General features: G+C 33.6%; 1 protein-coding gene and 1 long non-coding RNA gene across 7 annotated transcripts in view; one reads left to right on the forward strand and one right to left on the reverse strand.

The window, feature by feature from the left end:
• Mctp (multiple C2 domain and transmembrane region protein) overlaps positions 1 to 27061 on the reverse strand; it is a 312273-nt gene that overhangs the window by 240121 nt on the left and 45091 nt on the right. The gene's annotated exons all lie outside the window — the stretch shown is intronic.
• The window catches only part of LOC146996189 (uncharacterized), a 462656-nt gene continuing 460752 nt past the window's right edge, over positions 25158 to 27061 (forward strand). For all 3 annotated transcript variants that reach the window (XR_015042008.1, XR_015042010.1, XR_015042009.1), the window contains exon 1: positions 25158 to 25316. This is a non-coding gene — a long non-coding RNA (uncharacterized LOC146996189). The remainder of the gene's footprint in view (positions 25317 to 27061) is intronic.

Genomic DNA, 27061 nt, shown 5'->3' on the forward strand with positions numbered 1-27061 from the left:
ATTAACAAAATTTCAGGAAACAAACAATCCACTATAAATTAAATATCACCATTTAAATTGTTAGTTGACTTGACAGCAAACATGCTAGATGAAATTCATATCTCTATCAACTCCTGCGCTCCATTCGGAAGATAAACTGCATTTGTAATATTTGATTTAAACAAGCAAGATGTTTCACATGAACTCGCTTTCAAGATACAAAAATCAGATAAGGATGCTGAATGTGTACATCGTAAGAATCACTTGAATATGCATTCTTTGACTGATTTTCTATGTTCTGTTGTTCATTCTCATGAGTTTACAGTAATTATCAAGAATTAATGAATTAGCCTTAATTCGTGTGGAAAAATACTTATTTTAAACATACTAAACTTACTAGCATATAAGTTACTTGCATCAAAATAAATAAAAATTCAGTTCTTACGGGATATTTTTCTGACAACGTCTCATAATCACAAGTTGTTTCCAACAAAGCTCTACTTTGTCCTCTAACAAAGCAAGTTGTATCAAGGTATCAAAGAAACATGCTTAGGGCTATATAATTCAGCATGAATATTTATATTTCGCAAACGCTTAATTTTTAGTTTACGAAACGATTCAACTAGCATAATTTAGAACAATATTTGTTATAATGTTTTAAATAATAAATCTGGAATTTTGATTTTGTTTACTCAAAAATTAGTAGAAATTTCCTGCGATGGCATCTTATTTATACAGTTTTAAAAATTAGGTTCAGTGGATTACGTTTCATAAGCCAAAGCTTCCATATTAAAAGTTCACAATGCAAAACATCCCTCCTAGAGCAAAAGCTTTCACAACCCGGTATTTTTGTTTCAGCTGAAGCAAGAAACTGTCGTTAGAAAATGAAATTTCCCACATGTCTCTGACAAGATCAATTGAATCGCCAGTTAAAAAAAAAGGAAACACGAACAAAAAATTTAGAAAATGTTTTCAGCTTTAATAAATGACTTCAGGCTTTAATACACATGTCAGCTGAGAAAGAGATGAAAACCCAATTCCTTAAAGCTCTATGATTTCATCTAACGGAAAGGGAGAAGCTGTTTTTGGTACACCCCCTCCCAACTGCAATTTCAAATTTATTCCTTTTGTTAAACCGAAATTTCAGTTATCAAGCATTTAATGCGACTGTATTAACAAAAACCAAACAAACAATTTAAAAATCTTTCTGTAATCCGATGCATATTATTTGGATGCTTGACTTGATTTCCTATGATATTTTTACTTACTTATACGAAGTAAAGGAAGCATTAAAATTGCGAAAAATTTCGCGTATCGTACTTCAACGGAATATACATTTTAGCTGCTCTCGAATCCATTTGAACGATGCTTGTGTGTGACATCTGTATGTACGGACAGAATAAAAGACTTTTTCCCAAAACCGATTGTAAAATAGATTTAAACTGGATTCAAAAGAAATTTTTTCGTGACGTACGTACGTATTTCGCATAACTCAAAAACGAGTAGACATAGGACCTTGAAATTTTGTATATGGGACTACTATAATATGTAGTCGAGCACCTCCCTTTTTGGTTGCAATCAGCGGCACCAAACGTGCATGTACATATATATATAGCCACTCTGTTATTTGGCTGGGTGAGCTCAGCTTTTTATTCTTATATACAACGGTAAATAGTGCATTTCTTACTTTAAAACGGACTGAATAATGTTGTTCTTATGTTCCGGTTAAGGTTTTTATGCCTTTAGTTAATCTTCATGCACTAGCTGTAGAATTATCAACAATTTAAAAGTTGTTTAAGTGGTACTAAGCTTAACGAAGCCACTATTTATTTAATTTGCAACTCTTAGTAGAATAGTGAATTCAAGCAGTTTGTGCACCAACTTCAGTTTCCGTGCGAGACCAAAAGTAAACTTTCAGTTTTGTGCAACAAAAAGTCTGTTTTCCTGCCCGCAGGTCTAATTGCTTGTTTTTGCCTACAAATTCTAATTTTAATTGTAATTTTTTTAAAAACAATTTTAACTATATATTTGGTGTTTTATTTTTTTCTACATTTTACAATTTTGAATGAAGATGTTTTGAGTTTTTATGTATTTCTGTCTTGTCGCGAAGTGAGAAATGAATTAATCGAATAAGTATTATTTCTAATGAAATTCGAGGAAATAAGTTTGAATTATATGCAGCAAAAATGCGTATCATTGAATAGGCTGTACTAGGAAGTCATTTGGTGTTCACATCAAATATTTTTAATTTTAAAATCACAAAATGGCATGTTAACGGAAAATTTTACGTATAATGCACGAAATGAAAATTGTTTATATTTGAATGCCAAAATGTATTAAGTAAAACTTATCCATGTTTTACAAAGACAAATTAAACGATTGTCAGTTTATATTAACAATGTATGAAATGAAAATAATGTACAAAATGAAAATGTATGAAATGAAATATGCCCAATGATATTTTTGAAGTTCACAAACACAATATGGCATGTTAATGTCAATTTGTATGAATAATGTACGAAATGAAAATGTACGAAATAAAAATAATGATTGAAAATATATGAAAGGAAATTTTTCCACATTTTACATAACAGTATGTTAATGTCAATATGTGAACAATATACAAAATGGAAATATTGAAAGGAAAAATTGTCCATATTTTGTAAACACAAAGTGGCATGTTAATGCCAATTTATATGAAAATGTACGAACTGAAAACTGCCGGTATGTTTCGCTTTATATAATTACGGCAAAGCACATGAGGTCTACCGACTAAAGGGAGGAATGCTTCGTGGAAGACTTCGAAAACGCGAAACTAACTCGTACCCACGGTATACATGAGGAAACGAACGAAAAAACTTCCATAACGCACTGAGTATGATGTTTGTCTATCATCCATTAAAATGTATCTCATTTACAAATTTCGTACTCATTAGGAATTATAAATTTCGTATCTTCGCAGTACTGGACTAACGGACTACAGCATTTATCTACATGCCTATACTTCTGCGCTGTTAAGTAACTGTTCATTGCAAATCAGCTGACACTAATTTACGAAAAATTCAAAATGATGGTAAACCGCAAGAATGAGTTTTGATGTCGCACGCATCTTATTTCAGAAATTACGTGGTAGTTTTATATCCCCTTCACATATTCTTCTGATATCCCTCAAAATGATTATTATCCGTTGCTAATAGAACAACCATCTAAAAGTAGAAAACATCCTTCAGGAGTTTCTGAAGTCGGGCTATACTTATTTTAATTGGTGTGGAATAATTACACAGTTGATAAAATACATTATGCTGCGTATTTTGACAAAAAGTTGAGCTACAAAATCAGAGTGGAATTACTGGTATTTAAAAGTTGGCATTAAAGATGCTCTCTACATCGCCGATCCGCAAGCCGGCGTGATTTCTGATTCCTGTTCGCAGATTTGTTGTTTGGTTGTCTTCTCTTTTTACTGAAGAACATTTTTTTAATGTCCGGGCGCTTTATTTAATAGCCCTTAGCCTTGCGCCATTATAAGGGCTGAGAGTGGTGGCCATTTCATTATAGAAGCACCTAATAAGTGGTCACCGTTGCCTTCTGTGAAGGGACAGATATTAACAACCATGCCTTCTCTGGGATTCGAACCCCGGGCCCATTGCAATGTTAAGTCAGAGCCACTAACCACTACGAGTATACCGGTGGGAGGCTCCGCTGGAGAATACCGCTACATTCCCTAGGCTACAGCTTTATTAGACGGAGGCACAGGTTGGTCGTATCCTAGTGAGTACCAAACAGGAGAATGCGCGGCCGTTGAAGGAAATATGCAAAGCGATTTTTTTTAAATATATCTTACGTAAACGTACTGCTGACTAGTAAAGTACTAACTATAATTTCTACTGGAAGAAAGGACTAAAACGAAGAACGTCTTGATTCTTATATTAATTCAAACGTAAAATTCCTTTTCTCAGTCACTTTCATTCGTACTTCTTAAGCGCTTTTTGATAATTTATAAAGCTAAGGAGTCAAAGAGATGAATAAACAGAGAATAATTAATGTTAATTAAAATATACACTGGTGAAAAAAATTAAGAGAATTTGCATATTTTATCAAATTGCATGAAAAGAACCACTGCTTCTAGATAAAAATGCAAATCTTGTACGGCAAATACGTAAGCGTACACGTGTGTGTGGGCGGAGGCAGCACAAAAACAGGCTTTATAAGCGCTTGGAGGGGTAAGACGAATTGCGTTCGCTAGCATACCTAGGCTAATTTCTTGGTGTTATCTTGCAGCAATCGGTTAAATTCACATCGGAACAATAAAAATGAGTAACCACGAACGTCTAAATGATGGTATTAAGTGTCGATTTGTGGGGAGGCTAGACGCAGGCCAATCGCAAGTCCATATATGCAGAGAGTTTAATTTAACGCCCAGCGTCGTGTGTAATCTATAGAAACTGTTTCAGGATACTGGATCCATCGAGAGAAAGCCTGGGCAAGGTCGTCCGAGAGCGACGACTGCCAGAGAAGATCGCTATGTGTCCATTTTAGCGAGGCATAACAGAGGGGCTACAGCTTCTCAACTCTCTCGGGACCTGCATGCAGCCGCAGGAGCCGTGTAACAAGGGTGACTGTTTCCAAAAGACTGAATGAGAGAGGGTTGTTTGCGAGAAAACCGGCCGTTTACGTCTCTCTCACGTCTACAGACAAGACAGTCCGATTAGCATCGTGCAGGCAGCATAGCGATTGAAGTACGGAGCAATGGGCGACCGTTGTGTTCACTGATGAGTCCCGTTTTAACCTAAACACCGATTCTGGCTGTACTTTCATATAGAGAGAACCAGGGACCCGCTACCTACCCTCCGATGCATGCGAAATCAACAATTATCGTGGTGGCGGTGTAATGGTCTGGGCAGGCATCATGTTGGATGGCCGCACACCTCTCCACGTCTTTGACAGAGGCTCTGTGATTGGTGTGAGGTATCAGATGAGGTCTTGGAGCCCTATGTTCGCTTTTTCCGGGGTGCAGTGGGCCTCCCGAGTTCATCTTACAGGACGATAACGCGAGGCCACATAGAGCTCTTTTGGTCGACGTATTTCTCGAGAGTGAGGATATTTGCTGGATGGATTGGCCAACCATGTCTTCAGGCCTCAGCCCTGAATAAAAGACTATTTTTCCCCCAAAAAAAATTATAAAACTGATTTAAAATGAATCCTGAAGATAATTTTTCGTGACATCTATGCGTACGTAAGTATCTTTCATAACTCAGAAACGAGTAGCCTCAAAACGTTGATATTTTGTACATAGGACTGCTATAACATGTAGATGTGCACCTCCTATTTTGGATGCAATCGGTCGCACCAAAAGTATATAAGTATGTGTATATAGTAACTCGGCTCAGCAAGCTCAGTTTCTTTATTCTTTTATGTTTGTAAATTGCGCACTTTTTGCTTTAAAAATGATGGAATTATGTTGTTCTTATCTTCCGGTTAAGGTTCTAGTAAATCTGCATTCAATATTTGTAGAATTATCAACAATTTAAAAGTTGTTTAAGTGCGGCTAAGCCTAAGTATTTTTACGATGGCGGCCATGTTTGTTTACACTTGAAACGTAGCAGAATAGTGGACGTAGCAGAATAGTGCCAATCCCGAGAAACTAAACTTCGCAACAACAAAGATAACGCCTTCATTTATTATTGCGAATTAAATCACGCTTAATCCATTCTGGAATTTATTCGAGGAAGTAAGTGTTTAAGATTTATTTCGTAATTTTTAATATAGATATTTTGAGTTTTTATGTATTTTTGCCTTGTCGCGAAGTGAGAACTGAATTATTTGAATGAGAAATATTGAATTGTTAGTGGAAAACGTTTTTTATTGTTTAATTTCTTTTATATATCATTTTAGATTTATTGAATAGAACACGCGGCAACATGTTGTATTCAATAAATCTAAAACGATATATAAAAGAAATTTATATTTGAATAGAACATGTGGTATTTGAATATACATGTGGCAACGATTAGATAATTCTTCAGATGATATAAATTTTGTGCATTCCGAGTTATAAAATGAATGAAATGTAACGCTGTTAAGTGAACCTAGCGTCAGAGTGTCACTATGGTAAACAAATGTAGCGAATTTTAAAGAGTGCATTTATTCTATTGTGGTTTATGCGCTATCGACGAAGTAGGTTTAATTCAATCCAATAAGTTTAAATGAAATGCAAGAAAAAGTGCGTATAATTTAATATTCCGTACAAGGAAGTCATGTGGTGTACACAGATTTTTTTATTTCAATTTTTCAAGAAAGCTCCAAGTTACAAAATAAACCAAGGATAACCAGATAAAAGAACGCAAGACCAAAGCGCTTGCTAGAAAATCGCACAAAAGAAACCCCAGAGTCATGATTACCTGCATTGATAAACATCTACAGTACCACGAAAGAGAAAATTCTTTCCACTATTTTAAGGTATAATGTTCCTCGCTACTTCGTTTATGATAAAATGTCAAGGAGCCTAGTGAACTATGTAACGACTTAACTCTGAGTTCAAGTAGACTACGCAGACTCGAGAAGGGTTAAGATACTCTTTTATTCACTTAAACAAATAATAACAGTTGGCCCCTTCTCGGACTTACAATTCAAGATAAACTAATGTAATACTAACTATAATAGACTTAGCCGAAGCTAGACACAGGTTTTTAACGTAGTTGGCTCTTAATTTAAACTAGCCGGCGATTATCAACAGGCACGTACAATACGATACAGCGCAACAGCTACAAGAATGAAATATCCAGAAGGCATACACGCACCACTAAAATCTCCTAAGCACTCTTTCTTTTTGAAGTATTTAAGGTAAGTAGAACTTCCCTTAAATACTACTTTTGCTCATTTGCATTCAACACGATTCTAAAAACTCATTGTGGTAGGGAGTTGTAAGTGGGAAACAAGAATTGAAAGGAGAGGGTTTCAAAATTAAAAATAACTGTTATAAAATTAAAATACACCTTACACACTTTATATAAAGCAAGTTATTTTAAAACTTGTCGCACTTTTGAGCTTCAACAGCAAAAATATTTCTTGAAATTGCGCATTTCAACTAAAATAGCTGAAAACTATTTAATTAAAAAAATACTACTGTCGAGCAAATTCCTACGAAATTAATTTTAATAAAATAGAATAAGTAAAATATTAATCTACGTAAAGGCCTAAGAAAAAGCAAAAACCAAATCTCAAATCCAAATTAGAGAGCTAACCATTTTGGAAACATACAACTTTTACGACTCATTACTGTATTTAAACCCTAAATATGTTTTATACAATCATAAATATATTCTACATTTATGATAATCATTTTTTTTTTTTTTTTTTTTTTTTTTTTTGTCAATTGGACTTTTAACCAGTATCGCCTGATTACTTCGCCGCAACGCATCCTGCCCAGCATTTTATAAATATTAGATCAACACAATGAAATTAATAGATGAAAAAGTAAAATTGCAATAAAATCTGTTTTCGTTCTCTTGGGTTCACATTTCGTTACTGACTATGTAATAAAATAGCCTCTTTTAATGATGCTTTGTTTCGAATTTCGTTTTTCAGAAATATATACTGATAATTAACTTGGGTATTAATATATTTCATTCTCAATTTCCCAAAATGCGCCCTTTGAGTATAATTCAAATTAACCCAATCTTGAAATTCAGTAATTTATTCATACCGAAAGCGGCTGAATGGAAGTTACACTCGTTAAAACTATACAAATGATTCTCGAATTCTCGAGGACTGGCAGGGGCAAGGATTTATCTATTAGGCCCATTTCTCATCCAGAGAGGGATCTCCGGATCGGCCGGAGTTTCTAAGCGAGAAAATAATCGATCCCCACCTTTCTTTTTACAGCTAGTAAAGTGCCAGGATGTGACATTGGTGTAGAGGAAGGAAGGCGAGTTTATTTCCGGATTCGCAAGATACGCTTTTCGGTTCCTGATAAATGTGTACTGATCGAAATTCAATTCGCAAACGTTTTCAAACTCGTCTTACATGTCTGACTATTAGAATATTTAAGTGCACTTCGTAGTCGAGAGAAGAGCCCGAATGATGGTATCAGTTGTTTGAAAAGTAAACTTCTATCACTACTTAATGGTAGTTGTTGCTATATTCTTGATATTTGTATTTTCTGTAGCGATGATGTTTCAGTTTTTTAATTTGGTTTGCAACTGGAAATAATAAAAACCACTGCTTGGTTAAATTCACAAAAAGCTAATTTTTCCCTAAAGTAGCTGAAACTTTTGTTTAAAAACAGTAGAAAATATATTTTATTAAAATAATTCTTCTCTATGATACTTCTTAAATTATCCTTTGAAGTCTATATATAAATTCATTTGTGCTTTTAAGTAAAACGTATTGCTTAAAAATTAAAAATCTTTCTACTGTAAGCATTCTTTAAATCTTCGATGAGTTAAATTTCTGAAAATATGAACTGAAATCACAACGTTATTACACTTAAAGGTTCAATTACATCCGTACACACAGCGACTTCAATTGTAATTTCCTTTTGTGAGAATATATTTTGATAGGTAATTTACTTTCGAATTAGCTGATGTAACTTTACTAATTTCTAACATTTCAGCTACACTGACGTGAAAAAATACGTATTTAATGAACATAACACTTTTTGTAAAAGATATCTCAACTACATCCGTCCATATGGAGGTTTTTCTAATTCATATGCTCACTTTATAAACAATTCACATCGCCATGAACAAACCTCGACAAATATGATTAAGAATTTAAGATCTTAGGAGCAAATCATTTGCTTGCTAAATGCAGCTTACCTTCTGATACTTTTGGATTTATCTATTTGGTAAAATCTGGAATATACAAAACTAATAAAGTTCCCGGATTAACTTTCTTGATAAAACGAAGTGTCGATAAAGGAATATCGCCTTCTAAACAGGTACTTTGCTTAGTAATGCGACAGTTCCAAACTTCCTGCCGCTGCTGAAATGTGGTAGTGAAGCCATTTGGAGCAAGCAAGTCCATATTCTTTCGAGATTTATTCTGGATGTCATCGTTGATAATGATTCGGGACGTGAAGTCTCCTACTCAGAGGCTAGAAGACGGGGGGAAAAACTTGGCAGTAATATGCTGCATGTTACATTAGAACGACAGAATTGTCTGCACTGGCCCTTTCGACACATCAAAAAGCTTGCGATGTCTAGATCGTCCTCCAACGACCCATACACACAGGTTCCTGAATTTATTTTATGTTTTTGGGAGAGGGAATTATGATCTGGAAGATCTTCAAGATGGCTCATTGACTTCAAGGCATGTCTTTGTGCCTTCGAAGGGCCGGTGCATCTCAAAACATTACGTTAAGTCTAATTGCTTCATCAATATAGACTTGCCTATCTATGTTTAATGCCTGTATGGCCTATTTTCACAGTTTCAACAAGCAAATTTCATGCGGCCTCTTCATTTCACTTTTATGTTCATGAAATAATCGCATACTACCATGCACATAATCAACATAACACTACTATACCAACTTGCGATGTTAACACAATGCTGTCTTCTAGGCACACTAAATTATTGAGACTGAAAGTAAATTATAGCTGCGTTGGCAACTACGCGTTGCCATTATTTAGCAGGCTACACAGCTAATTCGGGAACTTTTTGATACACTCTCATATTATTGAAATGTTATAAAATATTAATTTCCCCACAAGTGAAATACAGGAATTATAATTATGACGAACTAGATTATATTGACTATAAATAAGTAGCTATTGGTCTTTATACAGAAAAATGCAACACGATTATTTCAAATAGTAGCAACTTAGGTTTAGCTTCTAGAAAAAATAAAGGTGCGTACTATTTGAAGGGTCAAGTAATGATGAAAATAATGTTGAATGTTAATTTAGAAGTCAAACAACAAAAATCAGCGTTATATTTTCAAATTTGAATATATAACGCTTATTTTTGTTGTTTGACTTCTAAATTAATACTTGTTCGGCGTGTTATTGTATCGTAATTAATGTTGAATGGTTAATTGTTTCGTATATTGACCCCAACCCAGTAAGAAAGTAATATGGAAGATTTTAAATTCTTATGATGGCAAGCATAACTGAACTAACACTAAATAAGGTTCTGAAGATAACATATTCGTAATGATTGCGTTGATAATATCAAAAGCCCATTACGTCGAATTTAAACATAATAACAGAAGCGAAGAAATTAAATGTTAAGTTAGACAAACAGTACAAGAATTTAATAATCGTTGCCATATTTTAAATCATAGAAATTATGTGATTAAAATTTGTCTTTTTCCTAAAACCTTTCCAAATGGTCGATTTTAAAAGCATCTGAAACAAAATTATCTTCTCTCTTATTAGGAACAAAACTAAAAATGTTCCTTCACAGAAACGATATTATTGCTTAGCAGATTCTTTTGCTTCCAATCATCCTACTTTGGAAGACTTCATCATGCCCAAAATGTAAGGGCAATGAAGACTTTAGAATTTATAACACAATTTTGGCCAGCCCCATCCGAATTTTAAAAGAGACTGCTCGGTGGATGGATCGAGGATTAAACTACTACAACATCTCGAAATTATTTTCTGTTCGACAGTAAGTGCCCTTTAGACATTATATATTTATAAACATCCATGCTTTATTGAGAATTCGAATCAGGGCCTAAGACTATGATAGCTGTAGTCATACTAACAAAATGAAGAAAATCTGTAGAGCGAAAAATCATCATGAATGTGAAGAAAATTGTAAAAATATGATTTCACTGAACACTCTGTCATTTTAATCACCAAATTAAGTTCATATAAGTTTCAAGAATAAAATAAAAGTCGATTTTTAAACAATCTAAAGCAAACTTTAGAAATTTATAAAGTTAAATTTAATTCTTGATAAATATGCATTACTTTTCCCTTCACAGCTGTTCATTAATTTAGAATTTACAGCTACAAAAATTAACGCAGGAAACAAAAACCAGCATCAATGTATGTTTTATGCGCTTAATGTTTGCATAAGCTAGTGAAGTTTTATTATTGAAAACTGAGTTATCCGTGTAATCACTCTGCAGAACAGTTTAACTCCTTACTGGTATGAAGCTACAATACTATTTCTTCCCCTCTATTGAGCAAGATGAAAAAAATTAACAAAACAATTCTGAAATTCTTTTGGAAGCCTAGAATTTAAAATTTTAATGAATTGAAGATTTCTAACTGAACAACTCTTTTGGGTAATTTTAGAAGAAAATTCAATGAATAATAAAAAGATCAAAAGAAAGATTAGCCGTGGTAAGATTGGTTTCTCTTTTTCGTACATAAGATTTGTAATTTTTTAAAAAGTAATTGTAACATCTGATATGGTCAATGTATGTTAAATAAGACTGGCAAGGAATGTTAAAAATTCTACAAGTAAAATGGAGGAAAGAATTGCATTAAGTTTTTTTTTTTTTTTAGCAATTAACTACGGGTATCTTTGCCTCGAGTAATCTTTCAACTGACATGCAAACAAAATTGCAAAATCAGCTGTGTCCAATCAACTTTATCGGAGCATATTAATAAGGCCTTATCCAAAAAACTTTAGTTTGTGTAGTGCGTAACTATAAGAAAATTATTATTCCAAACCAAAATAACATTGTTTAAAGGAAATGGAGAAAGGGAAAAACTACCAGAAGATTATGCCCCATCCTTGGTCATGTTTATTATTCCAAACCAAAATAACATTGTTTAAAGGAAATGGAGAAAGGGAAAAACTACCAGAAAACAAATTCTAATCAACTTTGGTAAGTAAGTTTGAGCTCAATAACATTGTTCAAATTATCTTGCAAATACTATTCTTTAATGTTATTAATAAGTTAGTTTCTTCATGTCTCATGATGTTCATGTTCCGTTATTTAAAGCATTATTTTTTATTTTAAATGTGGATTTAATTTATGACATAAAATGATTCTTTAGATTAAACTGCTTGAAAATAAATAGTAAAATATTAAATGGTGTATTTTTAATAAGCTGCAGGCGTTGTGCTATTCCTGCGTCAAACAAAGAAAACCAAAACCACCGGAAAGAATCCACTTAAAGTGCAATTCAAAATTTTAAATGCGAATTTAATCAATGCCACCTCCAGTTACAAGTGTATTTAATATCTGACGAAAGTACTTTTTAACCCTGTTTTTTATGAAAAAAATACTTTAAAGAGCTCTTTATTCATTTCTTATAAAGATAGATGTAAAAACTAACTTTGTCTATGCGAAATATATAAAAACGAAAATTAATAAAATATTAAATACATTACTTAACAATTCTAATATTTGTAGTTACAACAGAAGAATTATACAATACTCAAACAAGGAAGTTGTAAATATTTTGCATTACCGGTATCAAATCCAATAAAATAATTTCTTACCTGTAAATGAGAGGGAAAAAATCAGCGAAAAGTTAAATATAAAATAGGAATTCAATACTTACATAAAGCAAATTTATTCAAAGAAGTTTATTTACCGCATATGAAATGTATGGAACCAATATGAAACGCAAACAACTAGGGCAATTACAAAACAAGAGACAAATGTATTCATTCTTGCTAATTGCAATTACTCATTTAACTAAGAAGGTACATAAACTTTCATTGATCTTAATCAATAATTTCTTTACAAAAATATATTATTAACAAATAATCAAGAAATTACCGTAATCCAGTACAGTAAATTGGAAACTTTGTATAGAAAATATCGAAACATTTCTGTCAGAAAAAGTCATTGTGAGTATCATAGTCGTTAACTTGGGAACAAAAATTTTACTAACACTCTTCAAAGAATCGCAGTAGCATTTCAAATATCAACTTAAGGTAAGTGGTATCTTTGATGACATACTTATGTTCCTTTTCCAATTAGATGAATACCATTACTAATGAATTTTCAGTTACTGAACTCCCATATTTTGTTAATAACTCAGTTTTGTTTTAAATTTTATGTTAACATTTCTTCCTATTTTTTATCCTTATTTATATTGCCCTTTAGATTGCTTTGAACTCAGTATTCATGGCAAAGCAAGTATATATACATATATAATCTGCCTAAGCTGAGGAATGCAATCGGGCAGAATCTTGCAAAGGAAAACTGCTCCCTATGTAAACTGGGAAACAGAGAAAACATCTTGCAGCCAACCTTTTCGTAATCGAAAACCAAATCTCGAAAAAACACTGGTATCATGCGAGTTTAGTCACTCGGCCATTTATAGGCTTTACAAAATGTAATCAATTATAGCGAACATAATAAAATGGATTTCAGCATCAAATTAAAACTCACATTTTCACAATAAATAAAATATTAGAAGTTCCCTATTTTGTTAGAAAATGCATACTGTTTATTATTAATTATTTTATCTTTTCTGGTGGCTTCACCAATGGCCGAGTGGTTAAGCTTGCTGAAAACTGGGAGCTGGATCCGAGTCAATCGATGCAAGAGCTGCATAGTTGGATTTCCGCATGTGTGGCATGAATATGAAGCAGTTTACCTTAAAACGTCCTCCCGTGAAGACGTTTCTGCCTTTAGACAGAAGCCCTCGTGTGCTTTCCATATTCAAATAACATAACCTATATTTTTGATGACTCTGCCAGCTGTTTGCTGTTTGATTACTTGTTGATAACAAAGCAGAAGAGTTATCAGTCTCAGACAGGATTCTTTTGTTATGAACTTTCTTACAGAAACTGGTCTCAATATATAGTGTCTGTTTAGTTCAACAGAATTGAACAGACAATATATATTGGGACACCGCGTAAATCTCGTGCAGCCATTAGTTCACAAGATTTGTCTCTACTAGTAGCCAAGAGATTGAAGATGCGGAATACCAGTAGTTCGTTTCAAATTCTTGCCCGGATAACTGAAGAGATTATTTGCATGTGATTTTTCCCGGTTCTAACTTAAAGATGACCAGTTTCTTTCATAAACTCCTCCATGAGAGCATTCGTTTGAATAGATAGCCCTCACGTACTTTTCAGTATTTAGTCAACCAAATAAGATTTCCTGATAACAAATTTAGATAGGTTTTTTTTTTTTTTTTAAATTTAAGTAATACTAAAGCGAAGTTTATTTTCATTCTTCTACAAATTACGCTTATCGAATAAATATTGGCTTTTAAACGTGCATAGCTATTATATTAACTGAGTTTTTGTCTTGTAATGGACCTGGAATACAATCTATTTAATCTTTTATTTTGCATTTTCTGTGTCAACAGTAAAGAAAATTGCTTCAATTTTGAAACACTCCAAGGAGTTAAAAGAGGCTAAGGTAAAAGTTTAAATTTTAACATAAGCAAAACAAAGTTTAAAAGGAGCAATAAATAAATAAAAGACTCAATAAATTTACATAGTTACACGGACAAAATATTTGCTTTCATGCGAAGTGTGTTGAGAATAAACACATGTACGGTATATACTACAACTTCTGAAATCATACCAACGTTTATTAATTGCTAATTTTCCTTTTTTCCCCTAACTTTGACAAATTCGGTACGGTTTAAGCTGTGAACTCATACATGTGACTGATGAAGGTTCACTGTAGGTAATTCTATGCTCCCGTTTCCGATAATAATCCCTTTTCTATTACCCAGGGAACTGATTTCCTCCCCCTTCCTTGGTAATCTTTTTTTTTTTTTTTTCCAACTTAACAGATTTCCTCATTTGTTTCATAATATGAAGTGTATTTTACATTTGACTTAAATTTTTGTTTCCCGCGAAACGAAAATCACATGTAATCTGAAATAATTTATTTACATCCTCTTACACATTTTTTTTATTCTACATTGGTGTTTATTTTTATTGAGAGAATTGTTGCACGTATCATTTTCTTCAATTTCTTCTTTTACTTCAAAAATCCGTTTTAACTACATGTATACATAAATAAATATATACACACACTTTTGCAAAGAAATCGAAGCACCATGAAGAAAGTGGTTGCTTTTGATGAAATTGAATATGTGTATAGCTCATACACATAATAAAATGATTAAAAATCAAGGTCATAGTACCTGTTCACGGCTCAATCACCCAATGAGTGTTCAAATTAGTAGTTGGTCGAAACGCCCCTGGCAGCAATGCATGCTTGAATTCGTCGAGGCAAGGAGTGATAGAGGTTCCTAATTTCATCCTGCGATACATTTTGCCAGGCATTCATCAGTTGTCGCTCCAGATCTGCGATATTTTGTGGTGGCCAAATCTGGCGGCCTACCATGCCCCAGACATGCTCGATTGGTGAAAGGTCTGGTGACCTTTCTGGTCAAGGAAGAGTACCAACCGCATGGAGACAGTCTACAGATATGCAAGCGGTATGTGGCCTGGCATTATCTTGTTAGAAAATGGCCCCAGGATGACGTCTCACGAAGGGTAATGCAACCGGCCGCAGGATGGTATCAACATATTGTTGAGCTGTTAAAGATGTACGGAGTGTGACTAAAGATGATTTGCTGTCGTAAGAATAGCGCCTCACACCATCATACCAGGGTTTTATTTTTTTAGCATTTGGTTTGTGGGTTTTTGTTCTTACGGTTTGGTCGCCTCTGCGGCGTTTAAAGGGTTCTTCATCCGAACTCGTGTCTTGATCAAGTTTTTTTTTCCTCGGTGCTGTTAGTGGGATCGTCATGTAAGTTTATTGGACTTCTGGCCCTGCTGTTTTCATCATAGTTTTTACTTGTGCTAGATGCAGGTATGTTATCATTGACATTATTACTTTGTTCTTTTAAAGCATTCACAATCTCAAGGGAGTAAAGCAAAGGCTGATTGGGATCGCTGTCCCGTCCTCTCCAGACACGAATACGGTGGTCACCTGCTTCAAGAGTGAAGCGGGATTCATCGCTGAATACTATCGATTATGATGACCGGCTGCGACACCACTTCAGATGACTCCGCCGATGTAGTGGGGTCAAAGGCAATCGTCCTCTGTGAGCGTAACCCCGCCTCAGAGACAAGCGCCGTGAGATGGTGAACGGTAGCACGGGAGGTATAGACGTGGCTGTAGTCCGTTGAATAGTCGACAATGATACCGCCCCTCTGGCGAACAATCATACTATCTTGCCTCGCATTTGTGCTTCTTGGCTTTCCAGAGCCTTCATTTCGTCGGGAATTTCCTTGTAGCAACCAATGCTGCCAACATCTTGGCACAGCAGTGTCTGTACGTTGCAGATGGCTATTGCTTGGTATGAACACCCAGCTTCACGCAACCCTACAATGCGACTATGTTCAAAGCCGTTTAGTTGTCTGTAAGGTCTTCGATATCGTCGTAATGGCATCTTTAGTTGCTTCTTTACAAAATTACAATGGCAGGAACAAAAAAAGATAAATTTTCCGCCTCTGTTACTGGTTTCTAATTGCGCACTAGAAATGTGCGCTATGATCGGAATTCCTGTTCATTTGCCTTGAAACTTTGATCATTTGCATGTTCGATCAACATGTTTTTGCATACCAAATTTCGTCACGATCGCAAAAGTCCTTCTTGGTGCTTCGATTTGTTTTTGCAAAAGAGTGTATATTCTTTGAATACAAATCAGAGTTTCTGTTTACTTGCGAATGAAAAGTTATGTCTTTTTATGCACATTTCTTATTCAAAATCTAACTCAAATTATTACCCTGTCTCTTTTTATATAGATAAAACAATTTATATCTTTATTTGCTTTTTATAAACTGCGTTTTCTACTTGGTGTACAGTAAAATTACTTCCTCATGTGTAATGTAAATACGAACTAGTTTGCCTTAAAAATTCCTTTACGAAGGTTTTAAGTACCTTGTCCTGCTCTTTTCTCCCATTCTCTTTCTCCTTGTACATGATCTTCTTACATGATGAATGTCGTGAAAAGTATCGGATAACCCGAAAAGCACCTTTAAATCAGCAAATTCGTTTTTGGTTTTAAATTATACGCTGTATTGTGTGCAATATTCTGAGATTGCTTCATATTTGTTACAGCTTCTTAAATGACATTTATTCGTATCCGATTTTATAGTTTGCGAAATTACTTTGAAATAAACAAATGTACTTGTATAACAGCACTTTCAACACGATAGGACCTCCAGCAACAAAGAGCTAAATCAGCGAAACGCATATTTCACGCCGGATTTTATTTTGGCGACCGAATGAGCTGATTGCTTGCGAGATTCCGTTATTTTCCTTACTTCTAAAGACAATATGTACCCTTGAATTAAAAATTTCTGAATGAAGGCAAGTAGCCCTCCATACAGATCCCAGCGTGTTTTGTTGTGATCAAATAATGCAGTGCCATTTTAAATGAAAGCATTTTCACTTCCCATACATGTCGAAAACATTATATGAAGTATATTACTTGCTTTATGCATTTTTATTTATGATTTTTTCATTTTATTATCATGCCTGTAAAAGAAAAAAAAAAGAATTTACTCTGTAACACTAGCTATTTTTCAAAAAAGTAAGTGTTGAAACACAGTTTTGTATTGGGTATTAAAAATTTTATCAACAGAACAATTCAATCAGCAAGAGAAAAAGCAAGAAACTTCACCCATCACAAAGTGTGACAGATACTGCAAGACTTGAAGGAATGAATAATTAACATAAATTAAACAAGGATTTCAATGATCGTTAATAATAATTGTGAAACCATTACATTCTTATGGCTACATAAAAAAGGAAATTGTTTTACATTCAGAAAATAATTGATAATAATTCTGCTGGAAAAATAATACGACGCGAAATTTAATTTAATATGAAATTGTTTTGAAGGACGGTAGTTGCACAAAATAAATTTAGAGTTGAATATATTAAGTCCAACTTTTGAATGCAAGATCTGTCTGCGAACGGTGTTTGGGGTATTAAGGAAAACTTTAAAAATAATTAAAAGCAAGAAACTTGATTTTATCAAGAACAGTTTAATCTTAAATTTCTTAAAGATACAGATTTAGTTTGAGATTTCGTTTCGCAAAAAGCAAAATTTGCTGTGACAATACTGGAATGCGTCTCTTCCAGAAAAGCAACAGTATCAAAATTACAAAACAAGTTACTTCTTCAGTGTTCCAAGAGACTCCATTATGATTGTAGCCATAATAATCTGAAGTTTATGAATAACCTGAAGTTTTGCTGCTGTAACCTCCACAGCTACCAAACATACAAGCATCCCTAAACAGGAAAGCATGCGTTTTTGACATCTAATTGCGTGATATGTCACCATCACGTGAGAGGTCTGGCATGAATTCGAAGCTCCTCCTTTGTTGCGTTCTTTTAGATGCAAGTCAATTTCATCTGCGTGCATAGTGTATACGTACCTTACTGGGCGAAAACAAATATCCCAAAAATATGACCCACAGCTACCTGCTCCACAGTATAAAGTTTGAAAAAATAGTTGGTTCACTATTTTCATGTAAAATGCACATGCGATCGAAACTTAATTCATCAAGCGCGAAGAGAAAATACAATGTTTCAAAATATTTAACCCAACCACTTATTTTATTTCTTTTCAATGAAAATTTAATTCTCACTCTGCATTTTAATTTCGTTTAATTAGATTATGTATCACTTAATAAAGTTTGATTGACAAATCCTAAATTGTGTTCAATCCGAATTGTTAAGTCAAGAACCGTTTGGAATCGCTCAAATCTTTCATATAGAAGTATTAAGGGCAAAATATGTTAGAAGTTTTTAATTAAAGAAAAAATTTAGACTTAAATTTATTGAGCAAATAAATTTAAGAACAGTTTTAAAAAAATGGACTTAAATTTGAAATATAAATTTCAATGAAGTACTTTATTAAAACTCTTGAATCTTGAAGTTTCCTTTCTCAATGTAATTTAACAAAAGGTTTTGAGCAACACTTGTAACTACCAGCCAGTTCGTTTAAAAACAAAGGACCCGAATAACCTACTAGTGTTTAATAGTTTTTCTTATTCTCCCACTGGTAGGCTTAAAACTTCATTCTCATAAAATTATCACCTGAGTTAGCAAAAGAGACGTGTTTTATAACGGACATGCTTTCAATAAGCTTAGATAGAAACATAAAAGTTTAAAAAAAAGAGAAACATTGAGCCCAGGGAATTACCCGCAAAACAAAGCAGAACCTCTTAATCAGGCTGATTAAAAAATATTAAACCTTCATATAACACAATACAGAAAGACGAATGTCTAAAAACAGCAAAATACTGAAGGACAACAAGGTAATTACTAGTCGAAAATTCGTTTGCGTCACTACCGCAGCATTCGCGTCACTCTTGGATTTCCATCTGCCCTTACAATAGTTCAAGGAACTATAATACAGACGGTTTTCTTCAGAAATGACGTCGGTACTGGTCCTTAGTCGTCAGAGCAAACCAAGTTAGGCCCATGCAGTTCTTTCATAACAGATTGCCAACCTCTGACAGGCGTTTGAAAAACATATAGGGTCACAGTAAAGAAATAAGTCCTTACTGTGCTCCATCGGGTGCAAAGAGGAAATGAGTGAAAAAGATGCTTGTCACTCCACTTCTCTTAAGGTCAAAATACCATCCTTCACTTGTGGATTTGACATGCTGTCAACATTTTAATCCTGATAATAGATATGAAAACGAATTGCTTTCCATCAAAATTTTAATGTTTCCTAACTGATAAATTTTCAAGGAATTTCAAATTTTAAATGTGTAGGAAAACAGACTTTATGAAAGTTTGCGAATGCGCTGTTACGAAAGGTATCTTTCTTAGCATTACGAATACATTCCGGAAAAAAGTTTCCTATTTTGGGACAAAATGGTAGAAAATAACGTTCATTGCTTGTTTTATGCTGTTATTAACTGTAACTGTGGAAAAATATGGTTAGCTATGCGTACGTTTAGAGCAAATTTGCAGGATTTTTTGGGTGCCTACGATGATCTACAGAGCAGGAAATACGGAAATACTCAAACAATACTGTTAGATACAAGTAGAAGTGGGCGGGAGGACAGAATTTCACCATTGGTCGTACAGATAATCCCACCCTACTACTTTGTTAAACTTTCGAGGGGAATACCCCGGGGGACGGTACAAGGGACTCTGATCCTCTTTCCTTACTACCAACCTCTCCAGAGGAATTTTGGCTCGCTCTGTATTTTAAGTTTTCTCTTGCCGCACAGACTCTATAAGCTTACAAACGTCCCGGCCTTCTCCGAAATTGTATCTAACCCATCTGTGCGGCAGTCAGTGTCATTAACCAGTATACTGGAGGGAACGTCAGCCAGATAATTCTCAAATTCTAACTATGAAACAGGCAAAAAAGAACTATATGCGATTATATGACGGTTACATATCATGAGCCTCTCTTATGTAATCTTAGCCACCTGCATCTCTTACTACCTAATATTCTCCGACTCGACTTAACGAATCTTTGTCATCATTACTACTTGTAAGTCTCCCAATCATCGTTCCCCGTCTAACTTTAAGCACATAGCCCTCGTGTACTTTGCCGTGATCAAATAACTTAACCTTATAAACGATGTTAAAAAAAGTTCACAGATTACTTATAGATGTCATTAGTTACTTTTGTTTGGCCTACTGGGACTGACCGAAAACACTGCTTTCAAAACTAAGAAGGAAACTGCGTATGCTAGTTCTGTTCATTTGGGCCATCATAAGACTTCCCTTAACGGCCAAAACAGATACAAGAATAGATCTATGTATGATATTCCTATCACACCAGTCTTGCATTTAATGATATTTTAGGTTTTATACATTATTGTATATAATTTTATTGTTTTTCGTTAGGTGGAATAGAAATACAAAGCATACTTTTCTCATATAAATTAATAACAATTACTTCTCTTTCTTTCATATTCTTAGCTTCTCACATCACATATAACATAGTTTTAAAATATATTTTATTCTAAATATTCAGAAGAAAACGAACGAAAATTTCATCATAAGCTTCCTAATTTACACCTGACGCACAGGAAATAAGCATAAATGCACTAATTTCTTTTGAGTGTGCGATATTGTAGTTTTATTACCATAATAATTCAATGCAGTAAGAATATTCAAGGTACCGTTTTTGGTATAAATAGTAACATTTATTTCAACTCATTCAGACATAATCAATTGCTTTTACTAACTGCAATTTTCACCTATTCGGAGAAATATGAAACTATTTTATATTGTCAACCATAACGTTGAAATATCTTTCACAAAATTTTCTATTTTAAGAAATTCTAACTGAAATACTAGTTTCGGATCAATATTTAAGAGAATAAAAGCAGCAGCCACCTTTTTAGAACAAACTTTGTTGTAAAGAAAATCAAAAGCTTACATTTAAAACATAACAAAATATGGCGATACAGATCAAATGAGAAAGCAAGTAAAATACTAAACATAATGAGTACCGAATAAAACATATATAACAAAAACCGAAGGGCAGGTTTTTATTATAAATGAAAAAGGGGAAAATAGCCTATATTTGTTGTTGTTTAATCGATTGTTACAAAACACATAATGAATATATCCCTTAAGAGAATGACCTCTTTCCAGGAACCTATCTTAGTGGAATTGGCTTAGAACACATGGAAAAAACAAACCACGCCATGTGGAGAAAACCATAAAGCCAAAATAGCGTCCTAAAAATATTAGATTATGTTCTGCTAAAGTAAGCCTGCGGCAGATGGAAAGAGCTTTATTTCGAAGCTTATTACAGCTTCTTGAAGTATATTCCAAGTGAATTTAGCGAACTGTTCAAGAAACAGGTCATACAGTCAGGAAATTCTTTCAAGAAAACTAAACACGAATTAAACCTGACAGACAGTAACACTTTAAAAAAATCCTAAAAAGCACTCAAACTTTTTAACAAGCTTTCACGGCAAAGGGAGAGAAAACAAATTACAAAATAAAAGTCTAAAGTTGGCAAACAAAAGAAAGAACGTGAAACTGTTTGGATTGCGAATGACTGATGGAAGCAAAGTTTCCTCTTTTTCGTTCCCAGTAATTCAAGTCCGATTCAATTCTAATCGGAAAAAGTGGTAAATTGATTTAGTCAGATTACCAGATGATAAGTCTTAAAGAGAATAAATAAAATCGACGAACTTCAAAGCAAATAATCTTCTCAGGTAAAGAAATGTATATAATGTTTACGAACTTAAAAACCTGAGTCTATCTAGTGTCAGCGAAACAGCACTACGATAATTAGCACCGATTACAACTTGCTTATATCAAGTTACTTTCTTTAAAGTACCGTCTGCTTAAAAAAGTAAGTTTATTGGAATTTTCTTTATTTTTATGGAGCCAGTGTTTACTTTATGAAACATAGAAAGAAAATAAAATTTTCTTCACACAGTACAACTATTATCAATTTATTTATTGTAGACGGCTTTACAGTGAAGCAATTTCAGAAATTCACGCAACATGAGGTTATTAGTATTCCAGTAGCTCACTCATACGAAACATGCCGAAGTTCCAGGACAGATGTGTACTGTACGCTAAACAGATAACTTTTCTTTTCTTAAAATCTCCACCAAAAAAATAGGGTCAAACTCGTGAGGCCCTGTCGTGTACAGAATCGAATGATTATTTGCATACACATGTAATTCATATGAATATTGCCAAATCACTATCGATCTATTTTGTGATAATATTTCTTTAATGGTATGCTGATAAGGCATACCTTGAAAAACTGAGAGCACGAATACTATTAAAGTCTACCAAAATAATATGAATATCAATAAAAAGTTACATGGCTTTTTCAGTTTCTCAAGGCATATAAAATTTTATGCTTATACTACAAACTGTAGTCTACAGTGCAATAAGATGCTCTCACTTATCATTAATATGTTGCTGCAGTAAGTTTATAAAATATAAGCAATCAAGTTCTATCACTTTGGCATTCGCATGCTTGCTACAGAAAGTTATGTTTACATTATACAGACTGCAGAAACTATAAGACACTCGCGCTTTCTTATTTACATTTGATGCAGAAAATAGCTGTACATCGTACAAATTTTAGCGTATAAAGCAAATCTGACAATTTCGCATCCTTACCTGTACTATTTTAATCAAGCCACACGCCAATAAATTTAATGTCAGGTCTCTACTTTTACCGTATCATGTATGAATTTAACACCAGATCTCAGAGTGCCTCAAATAATGTTATTAGTTGAAGTTTTGGTCAGCTAAAAGAACCGAGTATACAACCATAACTGAAGAGTTCAAATCTTAATTTCGACTTTTAATATTCATACCTGTAGGTTTTTCAAAAACTCTTGGTACTAGTGTAAGCACTCAAATCTTTTAGGAGTGAGAAGCAAGGACAGCTTTTTTACAAGCATTGAAGAAGTAGGAAAAGATATCACTAACACTGGAATATTAATATAAAAACAAGCTATAGCTGCATATTACTTTGCCAGCATTCTAAAACGTCAGGTAACAGAAAGGCCACTTAAAGACACTTTACCAGGAAAGGCCCGTCTATACCAGGCGACAAAAACTGTTTTGCGATGCTGTAACTTTCTCTTGTTAACCTGCCTCACAAAGGTTCATCTGCAGATAGCGATTTTGCTCTAAAGTTCTATAAGTTAATCTGCGAAGTCACGGCTACGGAGATAATTTTGATCTATCTCAAAGATAAATTAAAAAATTTATATTAGAGGGATTAAGAATTTTTTTTTCCAAAATAGTTATTTCTGTACATGTCATTTACATCAAATAGATCTCCATCACTCTCACAATAAGCAATTGGTAAAACTGGTTTATATTATTTATTACAGGCTTAATTTTTAAAATAACTATAGTACAGTAGTAGTAAATAGAGGGTTTAATAGGAGGGAAACCGGAACACTGATTAAAAGTAATGATAAAAATATAAAAAGCGAAGAGTAAATTAATATATTGTAAATTAAAAAATAAAATTTTAATTAATGAAAAGGGAAAGAAAAGAAATTAATAATAAAACAAAGCTAAAATTGAAAGAAATATATGTATTCTGAAACTTCATTTGATTTTTTTGTGATAAATTTAAGGTAAATTTTTACCAAAATATTACTTCCATAAAATTAATTTTTGTTATATAGTTTCGCTATATATAGCTATATTCAGAAGTTTCATATCAATAATAAATTTAGTATCAATTTTAAGAGTAAACCTATTGTATATAACACTGGAACTGCTCAATAAATCAACGCTCAAATAGTATAGTGTATTTTAATCAAAAACTCAATGTCTAGATGAATTTGGATGATAATTTTTTTAATTTATTTTAGAAGCACTGCGTACGTTTTCCAAATTGTTGTTCCTGTTGATAAAATAAGCTTGAGCATTACAAGATATGTATGCTTAGAACTTCGTTAATATATACATTTCCTTCAGTTTGTTAATAATTCATTGATAAATGACGTAAAATGAAATTTAAATTAAATCATTCATAAAATGAAATACCTTTTCATTTATTAAAAGTTCCGTGGTGTAAAAAAGCAAATGAAAAAAAGTATCATGAAACAATTCGAAACACAAAGACAACTTTGCAGTATATTTGTATCCGATTTGATAAAAGACATTTGAAATCATGAAAAACTATCTAAAGAATACTTTAGTTAAATAAAGTATAATTTACATCTCTAGCGTTAGATTTATATTGAAACATTCATTTTAAGTAAAAGAAATAATCTTTTTATACGTAAAAAATATAATTTACATTACGGCTAATTATATATATCACTGATTTGTAATTAACAGTTTGAGTAATTAAAACTCAATCTTATTAAAAACCCTTTTTTTAGTCTTGTTTTTACATCGCTATAAAACTTACAGTAACAAATCACGGTGAGAAAAAAACTTGGGAAAAATTATCATTTATAAAAAAAATTAATCAGAAAAGATCTATGGGCCGAAATATATGACGTCATAAATCATGCTTGTTAAAGTAACAAAAACTCCAATTCGTGGCATACGTTATTCAGGAAACAAAGCGCTGATTAAGAGTCTGCTGCAGACTTGGAAACCTTGTTTCCTATCGTGCTTATGGTCACTTTTCCTTGAGCTAGCACCAGCGATATACTCATTTCGCACCAGAAATATGTTTCCCAGCGTAGGCGGCCTGGTGTAGGCGTCAAAAGAGGGGCTTTCAATCGCTATGTTTGTTGCGCCTGCGCGCGCATTTCATTACTAGCGTCGGCGCATGCGCCTTGAGCTCTTGGAGTTTGTGACATGAGATTGTGAGCTAAGAGCGTGTGAGAGGTAGCGTGGCTTCGAGTGGCCATGAACTATGTAAATTAATGAGAATTAAAGTGAGATATAATACAGTCCATTGTTCCTGAGTTTATTGAATTATAGTGTAGTGCCTGTGCAAAACATCGTGGTCCGTCATGGGCCAGAGATCTATGGATTAAGAGTTAGTTACAAGTAACAAGTAAGTCAGCAGTTTCGATTTAAGAATAAAGTATCATTTTGTTACTTTGAGATACTGTGTAAGAGTTTTGAGAAAATTTATATACTGTGTTACTGTGTTTAAATTATTGAGAAGAATTACTTATTATCTTGTGTTATTTCATTAAGAGTATAATGTTGATAAAAGGTGCACTTAAAGAGGATTTAAAGCTATTGGCTTTAGAACTGAATATAGAGTTAAGTGAAAAGATAACTGTTACAGATTTAAATTTAGCGATTAAAAGTAGTGAAGCTTTTAAATCCGATCCAAATTCGGTAATAGAGTTGGGTAATTCCATAGTAGAGCATCGTAAATCTGAAGAAGCTAAAGTATTACAGTTAGAACAAATTAAATTAGAGAGATCTAAAACAGAACTGGAAATTGCTCGATTGCGAGCTGAAACAAAAAGTGTTAATAATGATCAAACCGAAAGTAAAGGAGAAAGTTCCGATTCCTTAGAATCTCTTATTAAAAGTATAAGAACACTAACATTGAAGGTTCCGAGTAAACCTGAAAACTGGAGTTATTTTTTCTCGTCTTTAGAAAGAGCTTTCGCGACAAAAAATGTGCCTGAGAAATCTAAAGCGGAAATATTGTTAAACTTGTTAGGGGAACGGGTTTCGAACATTATCGTGTATATTAGAGATGAGGAGCTAAGTGACTATGAAAAAGTAAAAGCTATTATTCTAAAAGAATTCGAACCTACACCACAAATTGTTTTAGAAAATTTTAAAAAGGCTCAACGCCTAAATGAGTCCCATATGCAGTTCGTGTCGCGATTAACCACAAATTTCGAATATTACTTAAAATTGAGGAAAGTGTCTGATTTTGAAACTCTGAAGCAGTTAATAATATCAGACAAATTGTTTGAAACATTAGATCGAGAAACGTCAGCCCATATTTCTATAAGGCAAGCTGAAAGTTGGTTTCCGCCTCAGCAAATGGCTAAGGAAGCAGATTTATTTTTCACATCTCGCGGAAAGTCCCTTGCCGCAAGTGTGGACAGTTTTCAAAAATCCCGCAACAATTACAAAACGTCGAAAAATGTTTCAAAGGTATTCCTTGCCGATGTAAAAGGCTTAAAGTGTGTTCTTTGTGAGGAGAATCATTTTTTGGCAAAATGCCCAAATTTCTTGAAACAACCGGTGAATGATCGGGTTGAAATCATCAAAAGTCATAAATTATGCTTTAATTGCCTAGCATTAAACCATTCCGTCAAAAACTGCAAATCAAAGTTTTCGTGTTCCGTTTGTGGGAAAAGACACCACATGACATTGCATTTTCCAGTAGAAAATAAATCATCGAAAGAGAAGGAAAAAAATAAAAACGAAACAGCGAGTAGTTCCAGTGTGCTTTCCCCCCTAGCGCCAGACTTTCTGCCTAACAGCGGTAATACTCTACTTACAGCGACTAGTGTAAACAGATCCAAAAAAAGTGTTCTTCTGAGCACGGCTATTTGCTTTATTAGTGATGGTATGGGTAAGCTACATCCAGTCAAAACATTACTTGATGGCGGCAGTACTTCATCGTTTATAAGCAGAGACTGCGCGAATAAATTCAACTTTGATTATGAGAAGGTAAACATTGCGATTTCCGGATTAAATGATTCCTTGTTTACAATTCGGAAAAAAGTTTCGGCATGCATTAGCAATAAAGATAAAAGTTACGTGAGACATTTAGACTTATTAGTTGTACCAAAAATCACGCAAGATTTGATTCCTTCAAGG

This window comes from Stegodyphus dumicola, chromosome 7 (genome assembly GCF_044657685.1).
Source record: "Stegodyphus dumicola isolate Sdum_Otavi_A_Nest chromosome 7, ASM4465768v1".
Lineage (NCBI taxonomy): Eukaryota > Metazoa > Arthropoda > Arachnida > Araneae > Eresidae > Stegodyphus > Stegodyphus dumicola.